We start from the raw sequence: 9,338 nt of genomic DNA, 5'->3' as shown, positions 1-9,338 counted from the left end.
ATTAGCGGCAGAAAGTCTTTCTTTTGTTTTTTCATGAAATCTTTTGGGGACGATATCTTCCCTGATGCAATTTAAATCAGCGCCAGTGTCAAAAAGGGCAATGGCGTCCATAGCAAAATCATCAGAAAAGATGAGAGTGACTTTAATCAAATACTTTCTTGTGGTGATTTGCTTTAAAACAAATAGAAAATCATTGGGCACAGACTCTATGTTTTCTACTTTAATATCCTCACCATCATCAGGATTGGATTCATTGTCTGAATTATCTTGCAATTGTTTTTGTAAAAGAAGTTGGATAGTCTCAGAATCGCTTTTTTGTTTTTCTTTTAAATCTCTGATTTCACATTTGATTTCTTTTATCTCTTTCTGAAGATCTTGGATATTAGGAACTGCCTTTTTTGTTTTCTTTTTATCCAAAATTTGAGTGAGATCATAAGAATTCTTCTTAATAATTGGAACCTTAGAAATCTCAGTTGAGGTTCCGGCTTTGTCAGAATCCATGGTTTTCAAAAGTTTATCAAGATATTCTTTTTGAAGATTTGGATCTGAAATATGCTTTACAAGTTCAAGAAAAATTTCTTGGTCTTTAGTCAAAACATTGATTTTCTTTAAATAGGAATCCGAATCAGAATTGCTGCTGCTAGATGCAGAGGTGTCTGAATCAAATAACTCATCAACTTGGAGGGGGTCATTATCTCCCGACATGGAAGACTCAGAGTCTGAGGACTCTATAAGGAGGGGGGTTATTTTGGAAAGGATGTCCTCATTGAGGTCAAGCTCTTGGAGTCTCTTGTTCATTCTGCAAAACTTTGCAGTATGACCTTTCATACCACATTTGAAACAAGTGGCATCTTTGAAGTTGAATGGGGTTTTAGGTTTGGCTTTAAACTCTTTCTTTTTAGAGAAACTATGTTTCTTATAAGGCCTCGAGGGTTTCTTATAAGGAAGTTTTCTAAACTCGTGAAAGGGTTTCCTATGGCTTTTAGATTTGTAATATTTCTTGTAAGGTTTTGTAGAACACTTACCATTACAATCTTTGGAAGTAGAAGCTTTAAAGGGGTCATAATTGAATTGTTTACAAAAACCGCCTAATTCTTGCTTAGATCTCCTAAGCTCCTGCTTCAGACGTTTCTGTAATTTCAAATCTTGACAGATCTTCAAACCTTCTTTATTGACAAAACTGACTAGTTCACCATAAGTGAGCTCGTCATAAGGAATACGATTGTCATAGAGAGCTTTGATGGAATTTCTAACCTTTTCTCCCAATAGGGTAGGTAAACCTGCAAGGAATTTTTCCTTCCAAGTTACATGATTTGCATCATCCCTAAGGAAGAGTCTAGTAAAGAAAGTGGTTTTGTAATCTTGGAAATCACTGAGTTTCCTACATCTTAAGTTGTGTAGTAACTCGGCGTTTTTGTCTCTAAGGTGAGAAGGGTCACCTATGAAGTGAAGGGAAATGGTTAAAATCAGGGTAGCAACTGCATCCTGAATAGGGTTATTAAACTCATCAAGAATGGGAGCACCATTCTCATCAGTTTGGATGGCATTAAAGATGTCTAATTGCTGCAATTTAGTGAGAAGATGATCCCACCATCCTTTGAGTTGACCAGTAAAACCGGCAATTAGGATTTCTGCAATGGCTTTGTCAGAAGTTCCTGATTGGGTTTTATAGGCATTGGCTGCCATGGTCATTTGCTGCAATACACCTAGAATGTTGTATTCAGACATTCCATCTATATTCCACTCATAGACAGAGGATGCATTATAACGAGCTTGATTTAATGCACTAGGCCTGTTGTCTATAGTTAAATCAGGTGGAGATTTAGAAGTAGGGATAGCAAGTTCCCAATGGATTTTATTGGCTTTAGAAATTGGTTCATCAATAAAGGCTTCTAAGTCAGAAGAGGCAATAGAAGTTTGGTCATCTTTTTCTAATACTCCAATCTTGCTAGATTGAGGAGTATCAAGGGCAATCTGAACTTTGCTAGATGAGGAAGAAGCAGCTTCTATCCTATCTAGTTGTTCTCTGATGGCTTTTGCAAAATCCGATTTTGATTCATGGACAAGCTTTTGGCTAGTTTTCGAAACCTGGAAGGGTTTGAAAATAGGTTCCTTAAGCTTTTTATCAGAATCTAATTTTGAAGGGATAGGCTTTTGACTAGGAGAAACAGATATGGTTGACTGTTGGAATTGGTTTTCTATTCTAGTCAACTGTTTTCCTATAGTATTTAAGTTAGTATTACAGAAATTATTCTGTTGAATAATACTACTTAAATTACTATCAGTATCATTTGGTTTGGGGATTTTGTAAGGTGAAGCTCTAATTTCTATAGGAGGTTCGCCGTGGTCAACGGTTACACTCCGGAGGGGTGGATGCTCAGAATCGACAGTTCTATTACTTTCGGAGAGTTTCCATTCAGTGGTCTTTTTCCTAATAGTAATAGGGTTTGACTCTTTGAAGGGGTAAGAGATGTTGTTATCAGAAGAATATATTTCGAACCAATCAAAAAACAATATATGAACTTTATGAAGATTCACAAATTCATAATAAAATTGTTGGATTTCTTTTCTTTGGTTTAAAAAGTGTTTGAAAAACCAAAGTCTTTTTTCTTTGTTTAAATCAGAATAAAAATCATTATGTAAAAGAGTTTTATCCAATTCAAAATCTTTTTCGATGACATTAATGACATTTTCTGTGACTGCAGAAAATGTAGGGGATGTTGGAGGAGAAGGTTCCTTCTCTTCCTGACTTTGAATATGTTGACTACTAGTGTAGATTGGATGTGGAACACTAGTGGTGTAATCGACTGATCGTATAGAAGTGCTAGGTATATCAGAAGTTGAAAACCTAGGTTGACTTTGAAAAGGAAGATTTATAACAGAGGGTACTTTTGTAAATTTCCTTTCTAATGAAGGAATGCTTGAGCACGAAGCTTTGTCAGAAAATCTGGATGAGGTAGATCTTCTGAAAGACAGTTTGACTTTGCCATCGGAATATTGAGTCACATTTTGTAACTCTGTATTAGGCTCAAGTTGTTTTGGAATCGCTGGTGGAGCGGCTCCTTCAAGAATCCATTCTTCTGGAAGATGGACATCTTTCCATTGAATAGGTTTTGGAATTACAGTGTTGGCTCTAGACAAATCAGTCTGCAAGAGAAGAGTCTCATCTCTCTTTGACTGGAATTTATGTTGTGTACTGAATGCAGTGATCATTGCCTTATACGAGATTTTAAAAATTAAGGCAACTGGGATGGAACCCTCAATCATATGATAATTGTGGGTTTTGATTTGTAAAATCATGCTTTTCAAAATATTTTTGTCTTTAAGTGAAATTGTTATGTTTGGATAACAATCAAATGAAATTGGACCTTTGCACAGACTGGATTCGATGCTACTTAGCAAGGAATCATCAAAAGAGATGAATCGCCCATCTCTTAGGACAGCAAGGATAGAAGTGTCCAAGCCTTCTTTGGTTAAGGGTTTTATTCCGACCTGAATAAGACCGATGTGAACATAATTGAAATTTTTTTCTTTTAATTTCTTTAAAGAATGCTCAGAAAACAATTGAATTGTTTCAAAAGGATTTGAAAGGGTTATGTCACGTTCTTCAGTCTTTATAATATAATCACTCTTTAAAAAATCAAGCTTTTTTGTTTTGTAAATCTTTTCTTTAGAAATTTTTGGAAGTTCCCAACAATCAATTGCTTTATCAAAGTTCTCAATAAAGAATTCTTCTGAACTCACAACATGCTTTGATTCACTAGTCTTCCCGGAAGAAGAGCTAGAAAAGGATGATGTTCTACAGTGTATAGGATCCATGAATAGAAACCTATGGTCTATCTATGATCTTGTCAGAATGGCTACAGGTATGGTTTTACAGCCCTAAACGGATGTCCTTATCCTATGGCGGGACTTACTACCAGTAAGGATTCACCACACAACAAAACTTCAAAATAAAACACAAGTCATTAAACACAGAATTATAAACTGCTTTACACTATCCTCCCCTTGGATATATATATTTAACACTCATGTTTATTCAATTAGACTAATGATAGTAATCAAATAAAAGTATAAGCATTATCTCAAGTCTAAAGAAACATCACACCCACTTCAACCATCCACATGAATCAGCCTAGTAAACTTTGTCATAGCTACCTTCAAGAATGACATGTCAAACCCCAAAATCTCACTGGAAGTAGTGACACTCTCACAAAAAAATTAAAACCAATAAAAATAGTCACTCCAATGAATGGTAAATGAGAGAAAATAATAAAAAAAATGATATCACATGCTCTCACCCAGATGAAAGAAATATGCCCTCAGCTTAGAAATAATATGATCTCAAGTCAAATAAAAATGCTAGTCAACCCAATTTATTTATTTATTTATTTTTTCTTTCATGCATCACTACATCTTTTTAGCCCATATAACTAGCTTCTGCTTCAGACTATAGTTCCCTAAAATCAAGAAAGACTTTTATTAGGATGTAACGTAGGTTAGGAACATGGTTAACAAAGAAAGGAAATAAGGAAAACAAAATGTATGTTTGAGAAAAATGCAGAGGAATTTTTTTTTTTTTGGAAGTTGCAAGGTGGATTTCACCTATTATTGTTATTTTTTTTCTTCTCTTTTTTTTTTTTGCTTTTGCTTGGCACAACGTCACTGAACAAAATAATTATTTACATTTTTCTCAAACATAAATAGGTGATGGAACTTTATAAGACATCGGATAATACTCCAAATCGGAGTGGGTCAAGATGATAAGTTTAACAAATAAAAGGTTTTTTTTTCTTTTTTTTTAAAAAGGCTCAAAATGGTTAACTATGGATATTTCACAAAAGGGACGGCTAGAAAGGCTCAAACGGATCAAAAATAATTTTTTTTTAAGAAGACGCGTTTCTAGAGGCACTACACTCCATATTCAGCCATCTTCGACTATAAAATTTAAAAATGTATATTTATAAAGGAGAAATTAAAAAGAGGAAGAAAACGATTTTTTTTTTTTTTGCTTTTGTTTTTTTTTCAAACGATGAAGATGCGTTTCTAGAGTCACTACACTCCATATTTAGCCATCTTCAACACAAAAAGTTAGCAACAGTTAGTTTCTAGAACAAAAAATCAGTAAAAACTTAACCAAGATTTCACAATTGTCAACTATTCCCTCCCCCCAACTAGAACGAAACATTGTCCTCAATGTTTTAAAGGAAAGAAGTAGAGTTTAGAAGACATCACCTGAGTGGTGCAACAGAGAAGAAAATATTTACAAGCGGAGAGTTAAATCTAATTTGTACTTTTTACTGCGGCTACTGTTACCGTCATTATTTGGACACTCCAACACAAAGGTTCGGGGGTCTGGCTCTGGTCTATAAGCTTGTAACAGATCAAGTAACTCTTTAGCAGTGTGAGCACAAATAAAAAGCTTTTCCGTATTGGAAGGAATGAAATAGTTTTTTATTGCATGGTTAAGAAATGCGATGAAGCCATCATAAAAGTTATTGACATTTAACAAACCGATGGGTTTCTGGTAAATGTGCAGATGGGCCCAAGATGCTAGTGTGATAAGTGCCTCTAGTGTTGCAAGATCTCCTAGAAGGAAAATAAAAGCATCAGCATGATTAAGCATTTCAGTTATTCTTTCTTGCATACCTGAGATGACTAACTCTTCTCCATTTGATGAGTCAGACAAACTGCACAAAGGTTTTAAGACTCTTAGGATGATGCCTAACACTTGGCTTCCTCTGACAAAAACAGCTTCAGAGACCAATTTTGATAACCCTCGGTTACCTCCTCCATATACCAAGTGTAATTTTCTCTCTGATATGCTTTGACCAAGATCTATGGCTGCTTCAACGAACTCTTTATGTTTGTCATAGTTAAATCCAGAAAAGCACACAAATGTTTTTGAATTGTCTATTGGGAGTAGCTGCCATTGGGATACTTCTCAAAAATAATTTGTGAGTGCTTGACAAAAAAGAAATCACATTTAAGAATCTTTGTGACAGTGGGGCACAGCTGTGTATGAGGTGGCATATCAGTGTCAAATAACGCGTAAAGCACATGGCGCGCGAGTTAAAAAGAAAACAGTAAAAAGAAAAAGAAACAATGATAAAATAAAATTATTAAAGACAATAATGCAAATGATAAAACAACAGTGAAATAAAATAACAGTGAAGTAAAATGATATTTACAGGTAGTTACGACTGTGGCTCACATCTTCCTCTGGTTTTACATCCAGAAACGGCTTGAACGCCCTCTATGGGTTGAGGATGGGCTTCCCATCCAGTTTTCTTATAAACTGGCAAACATGGTCGTTTATAGTCAGATTCCCGAGACTATATCTTGCATGCTCTTTCTGGAATAATGGCCATAACTGGAGAATCGCTCCTTGCACATATCCACTGGGATGCATTTCAAGAGACAGAAGGATATCATCCAATGACTCCTTATTCAAGCCATCCCTAATGAATTGAATCTTATCTTCCCTGTTATCAGAAACCATTCCTAAAGAACATGGATTTTTATCGCAACTCATTCTAGCACACTTATGACAAGCAACAGAAATTCTTCGAGCGCATCGTTTTCTTGCATAATTTCCTTTACCACAACCAGGCATGTATGCAATAAATTTTGGAGGTAACTCACCTGCCAATCGTACTTTAGCCTCGATTAATCAACGGATGTCAGCAGGTATGTTATTCCTCATGAGCAATCACGTGCGTTCGGATCGGGCTTTATAGATTTTAAAGAGGGCATTTTGAGGAAGTTAAGGGAATCGCTTGTGAAGCTTTGCTAGAATCTCGTTTCTGTCCATACCTTCGCCTCAAATTATCAGTTATTATGGGAAAGTGAAGTAACTGACTTGATTGTCACGGAGTACCATTATCCGCCACTTCACCGGGGTAACAAACTAAAGCACACAAATAGAAAAAAAAAATTAAAACACACAAACAAAATTAAAATTGTCCTCTTATTGAATTTACCTCAAGCTCCAACTGGATGTCGTAAACACTTCTCTCAATGTCTCTGAGTTGGCTTTCTAAACTCTCAACATAGGCTACTAACTCTGGTGGTTGTAGAGCCCAAATGCAATGTGTTTTGCAAAATCGAATCTGCCTTTTGAGGTGAGATTTTACACGTTGAAGTGGTTTAAGAATGTTTAGGAGGAACGGTCTAAGTATGGTACTCATGATTAACAATGATAAGAGAAAACTTAATTGTAAAACAAACACACTTATGCAAAAATAATTTCAATTAGCAAAAGAATAATAAAAAGAAAGAAAGAAAAATCAAACCACCGAAAAGAAAAAAAATCAATTCAAATCTGGTGGGTCACTCAAATTTATTTCGGTGTCTACTCCATGTGGTTGGTACTCTAGATATGGCTTTAATCTTTGACCATTAACTTTAAATGTGACACCGTTCTTTGGGTCCTTAATTTCAATTGTCCCATGTGGAAAAACAGTATGAACAATAAAGGGACCAGACCATCGAGAGCGTAACTTACCTGGGAATAGGTGTAAGTGAGAATTGAATAAAAATACTTTCTGACCTGGAGTGAACGATTTTCTCATAATTTGCTTGTCATGGAAGACTTTCATTCGTTGCTTGTAAATCTTGGCATTTTCGTATGCATCATTACGAATTTCTTCAAGTTCTACCAGTTGTAATCTTCTTTCTGAGCTTGGCTTACTGCATGTCAAAGTTGAATTTCTTGATGGCCCAATATGCACGATGCTCGAGTTCCACAGGTAGGTGGCAAGCTTTTCCATACACTAGCCTGTAGGGTGACATCCCAATCGGGGTTTTGAAAGCCGTTCTTTATGCCCATAATGCATCATCAAGTCTTAATGACCAATCTTTTCTGTTCGGCTTCACCGTCTTTTCTAATATGTGCTTTATTTCTCAATTGGAGATCTCAACTTGGCCATTGGTTTGCGGATGATATGGGGTCGCCACGTTGTGAGTGAATGAATATTTTGTCAAAAGAGCTTTGAATGCTTTGTTACAAAAGTGGGCACCACCATAACTCATTATAGCTCGAGGGAATCCAAAGCGTGAAACAATGTTGCTTTTCAAAAATCCTATCACCACCTTGTGATCATTGGTTCTGTATGGAATTGCTTCTACCTATTTTGATACGTAGTCAACAGCAACGAATATGTATTGATGGCCAAAAGAAGGGGGAAAGGGTCCCATGAAGTCGATACCTCATACGTCAAAAATCTCAACCACTAAAATTGGATTTAGTGGCATCATGTTCTTTCGTGTAATGCTCCCCATTCGTTGACACCTATCACATGAAGAACAGAAAGTGTAAGCGTCTCAAAATATAGTTGGCCAATAGAAACCACATTGTAAAGCTTTAGTCACTGTTTTCTTAGCGCTGAAATGGCCTCCACAAGCTTGCTCATGGCAGAATGAAAGGATATTTTGAATTTCACTTTCTGGGACACATCGTCTAACAATTTGATCTGCACAATATTTGAACAAATACGGATCATCCCAAAAGAAATTCTTTATTTCTGTAAAAAATTTGCCCTTGTCTTGTTTGGTCCAATACTCTGGAAGTTGACCTGTAACAAGATAATTAACTATATCAGCATACCAAGGTAATACTTCCACACTCATTAATTGTTCATCTGGAAATGACTCATTCAATGGTAATAATTATGTAATTATGTCAAAATAGAGACAAGAGAGATGGTCCGCCACGATATTTTCTGTGCCTTTCTTATCTTTAAATTCCAAGTCGAATTCCTACAAAAGTAACACCCAACGAATTAGTCTAGCTTTTGCATCTTTCTTTGTGAGAAGATATTTAAGAGCAACATGATCAGTGAACACAATTATTTTACAACCAATGAGATAAGATCGAAATTTCTCTAATGCAAACACTACTGCTAGCATTTCTTTTTCAGTAGTTGAATAGTTCAACTGTGCATCATTCAATGTCATACTAGCATAATAAATAACATGGGGAATTCGATCAACTCTTTGTCCTAATACTGCTCCTACTACATAATTATATGCATCACACATGAGTTCAAATGATAAACTCCAGTTTGGGGCCTGAATTATGGGTGATGATGTCAACAATTGCTTTAGTTTTCCAAACGCCACAAGACATGAATCAGTAAAGATAAAAGGTACATCCTTAGCAAATAGATTGCATAAGGGTCTAGAAACTTACCTAAAATCTTTAATGAAACGTTTATAGAAACCAGCATGCCCAAGGAAAGATCTTACTTCTGTGACTGTTTTAGGTAGAGGAAGATTAGAAATGAGATCCATTTTGGCTTTGTCAACCTCAATACCTTTGCTTGAAATGATGTGAC

At 35.7% G+C, this 9,338-nt stretch overlaps 1 pseudogene; it reads left to right on the top strand.

Annotated features, from left to right (window-relative positions):
- The first annotated feature begins 2,917 nt into the window (after window positions 1-2,917).
- The window catches only part of LOC112095644, a 46,380-nt pseudogene continuing 39,959 nt past the window's right edge, over window positions 2,918-9,338 (top strand).

This window comes from Citrus clementina, unplaced genomic scaffold (assembly GCF_000493195.1).
Source record: "Citrus clementina cultivar Clemenules unplaced genomic scaffold, Citrus_clementina_v1.0 scaffold_1, whole genome shotgun sequence".
Lineage (NCBI taxonomy): Eukaryota > Viridiplantae > Streptophyta > Magnoliopsida > Sapindales > Rutaceae > Citrus > Citrus x clementina.
The sequence above is the reverse complement of the archived record's forward strand: the minus strand, read 5'-3'. Positions and strand labels throughout refer to the sequence as shown.